Genomic DNA, 12838 nt, shown 5'->3' on the forward strand with positions numbered 1-12838 from the left:
TTTAGGCAACTCCTATTTCCCACAACTACTTGTGCCATAAAGGGAGATTAGTGCCTGCCAGACACTTCAGATACCAATTATGTGTATGCAAGTTACCTAATATATGCCAGTATAATTAAAGGAGAGTAAATGTAGTCGCTATATGCGAATATGTTCTCAATACTTTGTATCTCTCAAGCTTGTTAAATTCCCAAGTTTTCAGTTGCATTCACTTAAACTATGGAACGGAGGTTTTTTTCTGCCATACGTTTCATTTGTGGATAATTTCATGATTCACGTGTTCTTTGTGTTACTTGGCCTTAGTTTCTTATCCAACATCCTTTCATGCAAAGCACAGGCATTTGCATATATCTGTGATAGCAACTTACTCTGCACTCAGATAAGCCGCTGTATTTGTACAAGAGATTTGTACTTTAATTAATATCTGATTGATAAATGAACATATGCAAAAATCGCTTAATCAAACAGAGTTTAAGCTCATATATCTGCTTGGAAGTAGCAACCTCAGATAAGCTTCAGAGCTGCTGTATTTTTAATATTGGCAATCAGTTTCTTACCCAACTAGACAAAACGTCCCCCAGCTTTATTGACTTTTAGTCCTGTCAGCTCAGCTTTAAGAATGTTGTTAAATTTATTAAAATTCTAGTTCAAACTGCTTGTGTTGATCCTGCGATTAAAGCAAATACTTCTTATGATCACACAGATAGTAGACAATGGCATGGTCTGGTACATGGCTTCTTGAGATTCTAAAGCTGAAAGGGCTTGTTATTATCAGGATTATGGAATCGCGCTGGAATACGGAGCGAAAGTGATTAATCAAAACTTTTGTTCTATTTTGGTGTCAGCAGACATCCGTGTGCATATGACAATGGCAGATTTTGACAAAATATATGCAGTGTTTTTCCTCTGATTCTCGATATGATGAATGTGCCATAGAGATGACCCATATACAAGGCGACGTGTAAATGTTCAGGACCTTCTTTTGTTCATATTGAACAATGACTGTCATTAAATAAGACTTGGTTTGCCAATATGTCCCTCTGTGAAGATGCAGGGCTGTTCCTGATTGGTCACCAGGACACATCCATGTGCCTTTGATAGCACTGACATGGAAGATGTATGGTCAAAGTGCTGCACTCAGGACCACTGCTGAGATGTAAAGAAAACCACAGTGACCCAAACAGACCTATACTCAAACAATGTCGCACCAACCAAAGACAACATATTGAGAAGAAAAATGCTTGTAAACGGTGTGCGCTGGAAGATGTATTGGCCAGACGGCCATAGGGCAATCTTTGAACTATTGAAATCTTTACAAATATTGTCTAGTTTAGTAACAATACTTACAAACTCAATTAATCATGCATAGATGGTTATTTTAATCCTTTACATACTGCATAATTTTATTCTTACAATAGGGGTTGTCAGATTTGGATAAGTGACCATTATACAGGTGTTGAACTGGTGACATTGGACTTTTCCATATATATTTTTTAATGTGATAATAGGAATGTCATTCCTACAACATAGCTGAATGTTTATATTGTCCTATACCCCTCCCGTTGCTGAGCTGTGTATGCTAGAGCCACTCTTTTAAGTAAGACAAATGATATGGAATATATATCGTCTGTTGAAATGGAGATAGTTATGTGACTTTGTGTAATATGCTACCTCTATATCTTAAAGCATATTTTAAATGTGGAAAAAAAATTGTATATAATTTCTCTGTGTAAGGCCAGCTATACACAAACATGCTTGGTCCATGGAAACAGACCAGTGTTTTATTAAGGTACTATGGACCATTACAGTGCAGTGTATGGGAGTCCTTGCATCATAGAGAGATATGATGCAGATACAGAGAGTCCCTGCCCGTCGCTGAAAAGCGGGGCAGACTTTTACAGTGTCAGTGCTGTTGTTTGGATGTCAGACAGGGACTCCTATTTATATATTTCTCTATGATGCAAGGCCTCCCTTTACTACACTGTGCTCGGTCTGTGGGATCTGACCAGCACAATGGTCCAATCTATTTACGAACTTTAGATTTTTTACTTCCTGAATCTCTTTCAATTTTAGGCATTATTATGTTTAAATTACACATACTACTGTACTTTTGCCTAGCAAATTGATCTCTTCTATCAATGCTACATATCAAATGTAACATTTACATCTGTTAAAGGGAACCTGTCAGTTTTATGTAGTACAGTTAACCGGCTTATATTCTTATGGACCAGTCCTTTTTTTAATTATTAAAGGTGCCTAAACAAGTATGCAGATGAATCTCTCTTATCAGTGTCTGATTTTCTACACAGTTTCTCTACAAACCTCATCTAAAAGGTATACAAATCCACCCATCATTTGAATATCTTCACTCAACACTCCATTGCGTGTTACTTATCAGGGTGCACACTTTAATTTTATCTGAATATCCTGCAGAAGTTTATTTGTAAAAAGCAGCTGCTTATACACCACTCAACGTACTTTCTACGATTACATATGACAATGAGTAGACTCCATGTCTTTGGGGCTTATCTGCAGCAAATAGGAACTTTTCACAAATGTAAGAAATTTATTTTAGATTTATAGAGTATATGATATGTGGTGTAAAGCTCATCTATACACCACTAATCCCAAAAGAATATTACTTTTTCATTAAATGATACAATTAACAAATACAAATGATACTGACTAAATACAGAAATTTCACCTTAAATCTTAAATAAAAGCGACATAGCAATGGGATTTATATTAGATGCCATAAAATTTAATTTCCTGATTTTTTTTTGAGGTTGTTAAAGGGGGCTAATCTCATGAAGTTTATACCAAAGTAAACAATCCTTTAAATAATACTTCAAATACCTTTGGAATGTCCTCATGGTCTAGGTCACCCACTGGTATCCAATGATGACATACATTGATATAGATTTGTGACTGCTATGCTTTTCACTGGCTTCCATTGGGATCATAGTGGTCTATGCAGGCAGACATTGCAAGTGGGGTTAGATACAGAGACAGACACGGACCTGAAAATTGGCACAAGATGGTTAGGTATTACATGCTAAGCTTTTGGCAAATTCAAGGTTTAGGTGGCTGAGCAACCCATTTAAACTTGAAGCATCCAAGTACCTAGTTCATATAGCCAATGGCAGATTTGGGACATCACACACACACACTGGGTTGCACTGCCCTATCAATGTGTCAGTGAAAACACATGTAGGCCCTGACACTATTTGGCTCCACCCATGTCGGCCAATGAAACCTCATCCTCTCATTTCTAGCTCTGCCGGCTTCCACATACGCCGCAATTTCAACTCTGTCTGTGTCTCTTAGACACAGATAAAGTTGGATATAATGATGATGCAGAGAGCAATCATCATTGTTCCCCTGTAACTGTGTTGATGATGTCATCACCATACCTACCAACTTTTGGGTTGGAAAAAGAGGGACAAAAAGTCCCTCCATTTTTTCCTAATTATGCCCATTCTTCCTCCTTTTGCCTCACCCCCAAACATAGTAATATATCATCCTTCATGACCCCCCTTAAGTAAAATGTCCACTTCCTGTGGCCAACTCCCCTATGGACCCATATAATACCTCGTAATGCAAGTAAGAAACACATTTGTTCCCCAAATTTATCTCCCCAAACTTGCCTGAGCTTTCTGTACTCCTGTCGCTCTCCCCCTCATATTGTGGCCCCTTATTCTCTTTCCCCTCATATTGTGTCCTCCTGTCCTCCATCCTCCTCATATTGTGACCCCTGTCCTCCATCACACTCATATTGTGCCCTCCATCCTTCTCATATTGTAGTATGTGTTCACCATTTCCATCATATTGTGACCCCTGTCCTCCATCACACTCATATTGTGCCCTCCATCTTTCTCATATTGTAGTATGTGTTCGCCATTTCCATCATATTGTGACCTTCTGTCCTCCATCCTCATATTGTAGCCTTCTGTCCCAATTCTCATATTGTGGTCCCCTGTTCACTCATATTGTGTCCCCCTTCCCTCATGTTGTGGCCCCCTGTCCACTCTCATATTGTGGCCCCCTGTACTCTCTCATATTGTGGCCCCCTAACGTCTCTCATATTTTGTCCATCTTCCCTCATTGTGGCCTGTGTCCTTGACACCCATCATATTGTTGCCTCCTGTCCTCTCCTCATATTGTGGCCAGGAGATGATGGAGGAGGGGGCTAGGCCCGCTAAGGAAGGAGCTACCACGACACATCTCTTCTGTAGAGTGTGGAGGCAGCAGGAGCTGATCCTGTCTCCTTGTCTCATCTCTGCACTCTATTGTTCCGAGGGAGGGGGGGGGGCAAGAGCTGGGACAAAGCGGGACATATCAGGACATTCTCCCAACTGCCTGGGACAGTGGGACAGCACCCAAAAACTGAAACTGTCTTATTAAATATTGGATAATTGGAAGCTGCGCATCATGTCTGTCAGCATCACAGCACAGAGGAAGATGAGACAAGGATAGCTTCTGGAGAATGGGGAAAGGTAAATACGTGGTGTTAATGAATTTTAAACAAGAAAAGGAAGAGGAATGTGGACCACAAAATTGGAAGAAGGTAAGAGACCACAATATAAAGGGGTATGAGGGGGATGCAAGATGAAGGGGTATGAGGGCCCACCATATGAGAAGGAGATGAGGGGAGCCACAATATGAAGGACAGATGAAGGGGCCACAATATGAAGGGGAGATGAAGGGGCCACATTATGAGGGGGAGATGAGAAACCACAATATGAGGAGATGGAAGAGGTCACAATATTAGAGGCGACAATATGAGGGAAAGCTGAGAGTGAGAAACAATTTAAGGAGATATGAAAGGTCCACAATAGGAGCTGGCAGATAGCTTCTAATAAATTGTCCTACCTAATGCTGGTCCTTAAGTCCATGATCTCAAGATTGAATTGAATTTTAAAATGTGTTTCAAGCTCATGTGGAGTTTCTCCTCCCTGAACACAGTCATGTTTAGATCTAAATGCCTTAAAAAAAAACAGCAAAACACCTTACTACTTACGGAACACAAGCATTTGGGTCTAAACCCATTTGCATTTGGAGATGCTCCAGATGCGCTTGAGATGCATTTTAAAACACAATCATCTTGTCAACATGGCCATAGGCTTCATTCTTTTGCCATCATTAAGACTGATTTGTGATGTATTTTTGCCAGATGAATTGGTAGTGCCTTTTAAAACGTAATGAAAATGCAATGTTTAAATACAGCCTAAGATTGTACGGGTAATATTTCCATATAGCAGTAGGTGGGCCCCCAGAATCAATTTCACCCTAGGCCCCTCAGGTCGACCCTGCATACACATTGGGGGATGTTTATCATAAACCCGATATAGAACTAAGCGCAGCCAGCCTGGCGTGGAGGTGGCTGAAAGGGGAAAATAATCACAAGTGCTAGCAATATGCTAGCATTTGCGATTATTTCAAGGCTCCTGACAACTGCCACCATTCAATTTAATTATTAACACATTAGAAAAACTTGTACAAAAACACTGCCCTTTTTCTTTGCAAGGTATAGTATTTAAGTTAATGGGGCCATTCACCATATCATATATTATATACATGGTAAGGAGTTCCTGCTTGTTTCAAAATACAGGCCTTAATGCTCCTTCTATGGGTATATCTGTGCAAATTGCAATAGTCTTTACTGTGGAAAAAGAAATTTGTCCATAGGGCAGTCCCGCGCCTTGTCTGAATTAAGGTCTTGGACCAATTTAATAATCAAAATGTCAGACAAAGAGGGCACAGTAATGCTCATGGACAAAGACCTTTACTGCTCTCAAATTTTGTCTATGTTGTCAGATCGTATAGTATACAGGGACCTTACACAAAAACCCTACCAGGACCTTCAAGGAGAAAATTTTCTTCACCATCAAGGATGGTTTCTCCTTGGTTTAATTACAACCAAAGAACAAGACTATTTACAAGTACATGAACCCATAATCCTCATCATACATAGGTTACCTAAAACGCATAAGGGAACTTTTCCTATGAGACCCATTATCTCAGGCATAGGGTCAGTGAGTGAAAAATTACGCAATGGTTAGACAGTCTTCTGCAACCACTTGTGGTAAGAGTCCGTGGATATTTACAGGACTCATCAAAATACATTTGGTCAGACAATTTCAACTGGTTGGTTTGCGACGTCATCTCCCTGTACAATTCTATTCACTATATTATTGCAATAAAAGCTTTGGAATACCACCGTAACTCATACATCATCTTATGTCACACAATTATTTCATGTTTGCAGACAAATTTTACTTACAAATCCAGGTGGTTCCAATGGGGGTAAAATATTTGCCCAATCAAAAAAGTGGAACCCTGCACAGCAGTGGTATACACCAACGACACACTAAAATGAATCCAACAAACAAAAGCAAAGCTGTGTGCCACTACTTTGGTACTATTTTTAATTGTTTTTATGGCATTGTCTGTGTTTAGGTGTGTGTTTCAATAAAAATTCATGTTTTTTGTACCAATTTAACAGTGGCACACAGCTTTGCTTTTGTTTGTTGGTAAAATATTTGCCCTCATTGGTCAACCTGGTTATGTCATGGTAGGAAGAGAATCCCTTTTTGGAAGTGAGTGGTATGGCAGATACATTGACGATCTCCTCCTCATTTAGAGGGGCCACTTCTCTCATGCTACTGAGGTCACTTTTTTGGACCTCAGGTTGCGGGGAGTTGTTGGTGAACCCATTATCACTAGCACTTTTAGAAAACCTACAGCTGGCAATACTATCTTGCACCATAATACTCAACACCCTGCATAGCCATACCTGTGGGCGAAATGATCAGGAGCAGGAGAAATTGCAGTACAGACTCTGATTTCCTAAAAGAAACAAAGGATATCTCAAAAAGATTGACATGCAGAGGCTATCCCCAGTGGTCTTTAACCAGAGCCATTAATATTGCCACACAAAGGGATTGTAATCTCTTACTTAATAAAAAAACTAACAATAAAACTTGTACTTCCCACAAAAATTCTGACCCAGACAGACATGTACACTCTCTTCAATATAGCTCCAAATTTTATACAATTAAACAAATAATCTAGAAATATCTTCCCTTGTTGTTTGATGACAACAAATTGCAGCATATTCTTATGGATGAGTGCATAGTTGTTGCCAGGAGAGGGCGCACCCTCGGTGGCATCCTATCCCCCTCTACAACAAACAGTCAGCGTTCTTGGTTGCATCATCAAGGCAACTTTAGGTGTGGATCAAAACAGTGTCGATCCTGTACTTAGATTACACCCACAAAATCTTTTTATAAGATTGACAAGATTTTTCATATTAAGCAACATCTCACATGCAACAGTTATTGCATGCACCCTGTGCAACATGCTGTACGTGGGATGTACAATACGCAAATTTAAAACTAGATTACTCGAACATGTTAATGATGTCACTGGAATGGAAGTCAGAAATATCAGTGAAGCATCTGCTCATTTCCACAATCTCCACAACAAACATACAAGTAACTTGACCGCTTTTGTCATTGAAAGAGTCTTTACACCCAAAAGGGGAGGGGATATTAGGAGACTACTATTAGACCGGGAAGCGTATTGGATAATGGTACTAAATACTATGTCACCTCTAGGCATGAATATTAGAAATGAATTCATTTTACATTACCATTGATGCATTCCCTGTATTTTCTTCCCTCCTTTTTGTATGATCCTATTAAATTGGGATTCCTGCTATAGCTGGCCCATCTATTGATTTTATATATTATGCAATTGTGTTAATCCAGTTTCTTTAGTAAACTTGACTGGTTGTCGCCTCGCGTGGGATCAGCACCATTTTTGCAGGGGTCGCTCTCTTCAAGTGTTTCATAACGATTATTGAAAACATTTCCGTTCCAAGACTGCCTGCTATTGTCTCTATGGTGCTCTCACGTGACGCGATCATCTTGGTGATTTTGTAAACATTTGATCAGCTGAATTGCACACCTCCATGTGGGTGTGACCCAGCAATCAGGTGACACTTACATTTGTATTTAAATTGCAAGTTTTACTATTGTGTGTCATCCATGATTAAGGATGCAGCTAGCATCTGAAACGCGTTGGATAATCTCGCTATATTGGTATATTTCCATGGTTTTAAACATGCTATGAATAAAAAGAAGGGTTTTTTTAACCAACGGCCTGACTCGGTGGATTTGAGCTGGATTGTAGCAAGTATATGGTATATTGGTCTCAGGTGGAGTGAGGATCCTTGCTCTCCTTTCAATGGCGATCTCACGTGGTGGAAGCTGAACAATCTTCAGTACAATTCTTAATGACAAGGTTCCAAATGCAGAATGTTATTGCACAGAGCAACTTAGAGGGATGTTAGGAAGGCTGCAAGTAACTATTGATAGATAAGGGAACAAAAATGTTTGGTTAAGGATTCAGAGAGAGGGGCATACTGGAAGAATAAGTCTGCCCACAGAGTGGCAAATTTCAAACTGATAGGAATGATGAAATTTAATATCTTTGTAACATGACAACCGTATCTGTAACATATGTTTGTTGCTGAATTTGATAATTATAAAAAGTTAGAAATAAATAAATAAATAATACTTTTCATAATGTATGCAGGCAGTTTTTGCATTAGGTTACACAAAAACACAATTGATAAAACCGCCTATTACAACTACATGCCCCCACCCCCAGAGCCATACATAAAAAGTTGGGACAAGTATGGGAGGGGGCCCACATCATTCTATTAGTTATTATACTATCTATATTTGCACTTGTGAAAAATCCCCTGGTTTACCTGCCATTTCTTGCCTCTTTCAGCTTACATAAGTGGAAAACAGAAGCCGTCAGCTCCAGTGATCCCTTCCAGATGTGCTCTTCAGAAGGTCCCCAAGCGGCCCTTACCAAGCATGGCCTCTAGTGATGGAGAGCATGATGTGACAGAAGTGGACGATGTTCAAGTACCAATGACACCAGATGACGCTGTGATCTGCACACCACAGGGAAACAACTCAACACAACAAATTCTGGCTCCAAAAATAGAAAATGTTTCCAAGTCAGAGGAAATTGAAAAAATTGCCAGTGCTGTTCAATTGTGCAGTGGTGTTAATAGCGGAAATAATTTTGGGCTGTCAGAAACAACATTTCAAGAGGTTAGCTGCAAGTGTGAAGACAGGGAAGACTCAGGTAAAGGTATAAAGTCATTAGCAAGTTTGTTAAATAAATGCAAATATTGAATATCTAAATAAATGAAAATCCTTAATTTAGAATTTAATCACTCTATTTAAGCCAATCTGCTTTGAAAAATTAACCACATCCAATGGCGGATCTTCATATAGGCGGTATGGACAGGCGGCCAGGGCCTGCTGTGACCATTTCATTAAAGGGGGCTGTGCTGTGGCCATTTCATTAAATGGGGTCTGTGCTGTGGCCATTTCTGTAAAGTGCATCTCTGCGATGGCCATTTCTTTAAAGAGGGGCTCTTCTGTGGCCATTTCATTACAGGGGGGCTCTGCTGTGGCCATTTCAGTAAAGGGGGTCTCTGCTGTGGCCATTTCATTAAAGGGGTCTCTGCTGTGGCCATTTCTGTAAAGTGTGTCTCTACTGTGGCCATTTCTTTAAAGATAGGCTCTGCTGTGGCCATTTTACTAAAGGGGGCTCTACTGTGGATATTTCTTTAAAAAAGGGGCTCTGTAGTGGGCATTTCATTAAATGGGGCTCAGCAGCGGCCATTTCATTAAAGGGGGGCTCTTCTGTGGACATTTTATTTAAGGGTCCCCTGCTGTGGACATCTCTGTAAAAGGGAGCTCTGCTGTGGACATTTCATTAAAGGGGGGCCAGTACAGGTGGAGGAGATTAGTCCTCAGGGCACACGATTGGTTTGGAGGCCAGGGCCCATGGGACACTTAATCGGCCACTGACCAAATCAGATGGGTTTCTAGGACCTAGGACTGCAAAAAGCAATTATAGGGACGGATGAGAGCACAAAGATAAAGTCTTATTTTACTGTCTGAGCAATGTATTGTAGCACTAATTGGTCACAAAAATTTTATACTCAAAAAAAGACAAATCCACTAAGTCTTACTGTGCCCAGATATACTGAAGCAATGCCATTGTAAACACCTAGCTTTCCAGGAACTTTTTTAATTTAGACACTTTGGGGAAGATTTATCAAGCTGCCTGTGCCAAAGTTCTGCGATAAGTTGTGCCAAAAACAGTCTGAAAAGCCATGTGCCAAATTTACTATGGTTTTTAAACCATTATAGGCCCTTTCTGACTGATACAGAAAAGGTGTGGCTTTACGAACAAAAGTCTGTGCATCAAAAGATGGGCCCAAAAAATTTATTTTTTTTAGCTTGTGCAAAGTATGAGTCAACAGCAGGACTGGTTTTAGACAAAGTGGGGCCCTGGGCAAAGGTAAAAGTGGGGCCTCCAAATAAAAACTATTATGAACAGTCACATTCAGTAAAAAGTTCCCTATAGCCCTGCACAATAATAACACTTTGTAATTTACAGACAGTAGTATGATAAGTATCTGTAATATGGGACTGTAGGAGAAATTTATAGGGGATAGACAGATGATAGGTAGATGGATGATAGAAGATAAATATTAAAGATTATATAGATGTTATAGAATTGATAAATAAATATATAGATTTATAAATACATAGTAGATTATATATAGAAAGCTAGATATAAGTTAAATATATATGACAGATAGATACAGTAGAAGAGAGATAGAAGATTGATAGATGCATAGATAATAGTTAGGACATAGGTAGATAGAAGATAGATAGATGGAAATCTAGATAAATAAACGGTTAGATAGACAGATACACAGATTGGAAATAGCAAAATTATAATAATAAAGATAATAGATAAATAGACAGGATATAGATGATAAGCATATTCACTCGGGAATTCATTCAAGGTCTATCAAAGAAACAATATATCCTCTGCCCACAAAAGTCCAAAAGCAGGGGGCACCTTTAGGACAGGAGGCCTTGGGCAAATGCCCAGTTTGCTGCTCCCTAACGCCGGCCCTGGTCAACAGTCTTATACCACGTCAAATTTATCATCCAGCAATAAATGCAGAGATAAATCTGGCACAGAAGAGTGGTCTAGTTGTAATGTGCAGTGCAACACATTAATAAATATCCCCCTTTATGTCAGGGATATTAAGAACAATTGTTTGTAGGGTAGGACATGATTTAATGGAGTAGAGCAGCAAATTAGTTATAATTTATGGAAATACTGTTGATAATAATGGTGCAACATCCTAGTGAATCAGGGTCCCTGTACTCCAGTACACATTGATTTAAAGGAAATCTACAATGAGGAATATACCATTAGAAGTAGATCTGATGGTAGGTTCCTCCTGCCTGTCTGCCTGCCTCTGCCATAATCTGTAATTTAATAATTCTGGAACCTAACCTAACTTGTTAAAAACTTTATTTTATTAAAATATAAATTAACTGCAGAGGCTACTGAGCCTTAGCTACCAGTGCCTGACCAGGCAAGTAGCCTCTGCAGTTAATTTACATATTACTAAAATAAAGTTTTGGTTCCAGGATTATTAAATTAAAGATAGAGAAGAGACAGTCAGAAGGAATCTACCGTAAGATCTACTTCTGATAGTAGATTCCTCATGGTAGGTTTCCTTTAACGGCTGATTTTCTCCTCCCCTAGTATATAGCCAGCCATTACATGTCCCTAGTTTATAGTCAGCCCATGCCCCTAGGCTTAGCCAGCAAACCCCCAGTATATAGTCAGCTAGCCTCCAGTATATAGCAAGCCAGCCCCCGGTACATAGCGAGCCAGCCCTCATTATATAGCCAGCCAACCCCCAGTATATAGCCAGCCAGCCCACAGTACATAACCAGCCAGTCTCCAGTATACAGCCAGCCTGCCCCAGTATACAGCCACCCTGCCCCAGTATACAGCCAGCCAGTCCCCAGTATATAGCCAGCCCCCAGTATATAGCCAGCCCCTAGTATATAGCCAGCTCCTAGTATATAGCCAGCCAGCTCCTTGTATATGAAAAAATAAACTCAGTACTCACTTTTCTGATGACTCCCGCAGGTCCTCTTCTTGCTTCCTGTGCCCCAGCAGCGGCCTTGTGCGCTAGCTGTGCACACACTATGATGTCATCCGTGGCTGACATTATAGTGTGTGTGCGCCCAGCATATACGGACCTGCTGCTGGTGAAATAAAGTAGAGGACCTGTGGGGGGCATCAGAAAGGTGAATACTGAGTTGTCATTTTTTTTACTCGAGTGCTGAAAAACTGAAAAGCTTATACTAGAATATATACGGTATACTGCACAACAAGGGGTAATAAAAGTTCACTAGTAGGATATATGAAACCCAAAATTGTGCTATTTTAAACTACATTTTGTCCTGAAAAAAAAACATGTTATAGCTTGTGGAAGATATTGACGGAAAAAAACTTGTCCTATTGAAAACTTTATTGGCACTAAGAAAAATCCTGATCTTCAGAGTGGAGGAGATCTCCGATGTGTGAGAGGCAAGGGGACTCCCATTAAACTAGCACCTTGAAGAGAACAGAAAACTACCATGTCCTTGTTCCTTGGTTACACTGTTTTTAAACAATTCTTTACTCATTTTGATTTTCATTGTTTGAATCGATGTCATTTTGCCTGGGGAAGCCAAATCTTCGATATAAAATGTGTGTTCCCATTCAAGATTTTAAAGTTGCCCCTAGGAGGTGGGGGTTGGGCCAAGTTTGGTATCTTTGGATAGATTTTTGAAAAATAGAAAAATATTTGACATGTATATTTTTAGTTTTTTGATCCGTGTTGTATTTTGCAAGATATTCCACTTTCCCCACCTTTTTG

This window comes from Engystomops pustulosus, chromosome 4 (assembly GCF_040894005.1).
Source record: "Engystomops pustulosus chromosome 4, aEngPut4.maternal, whole genome shotgun sequence".
In the NCBI taxonomy this organism is placed as follows: Eukaryota; Metazoa; Chordata; class Amphibia; order Anura; family Leptodactylidae; genus Engystomops; species Engystomops pustulosus.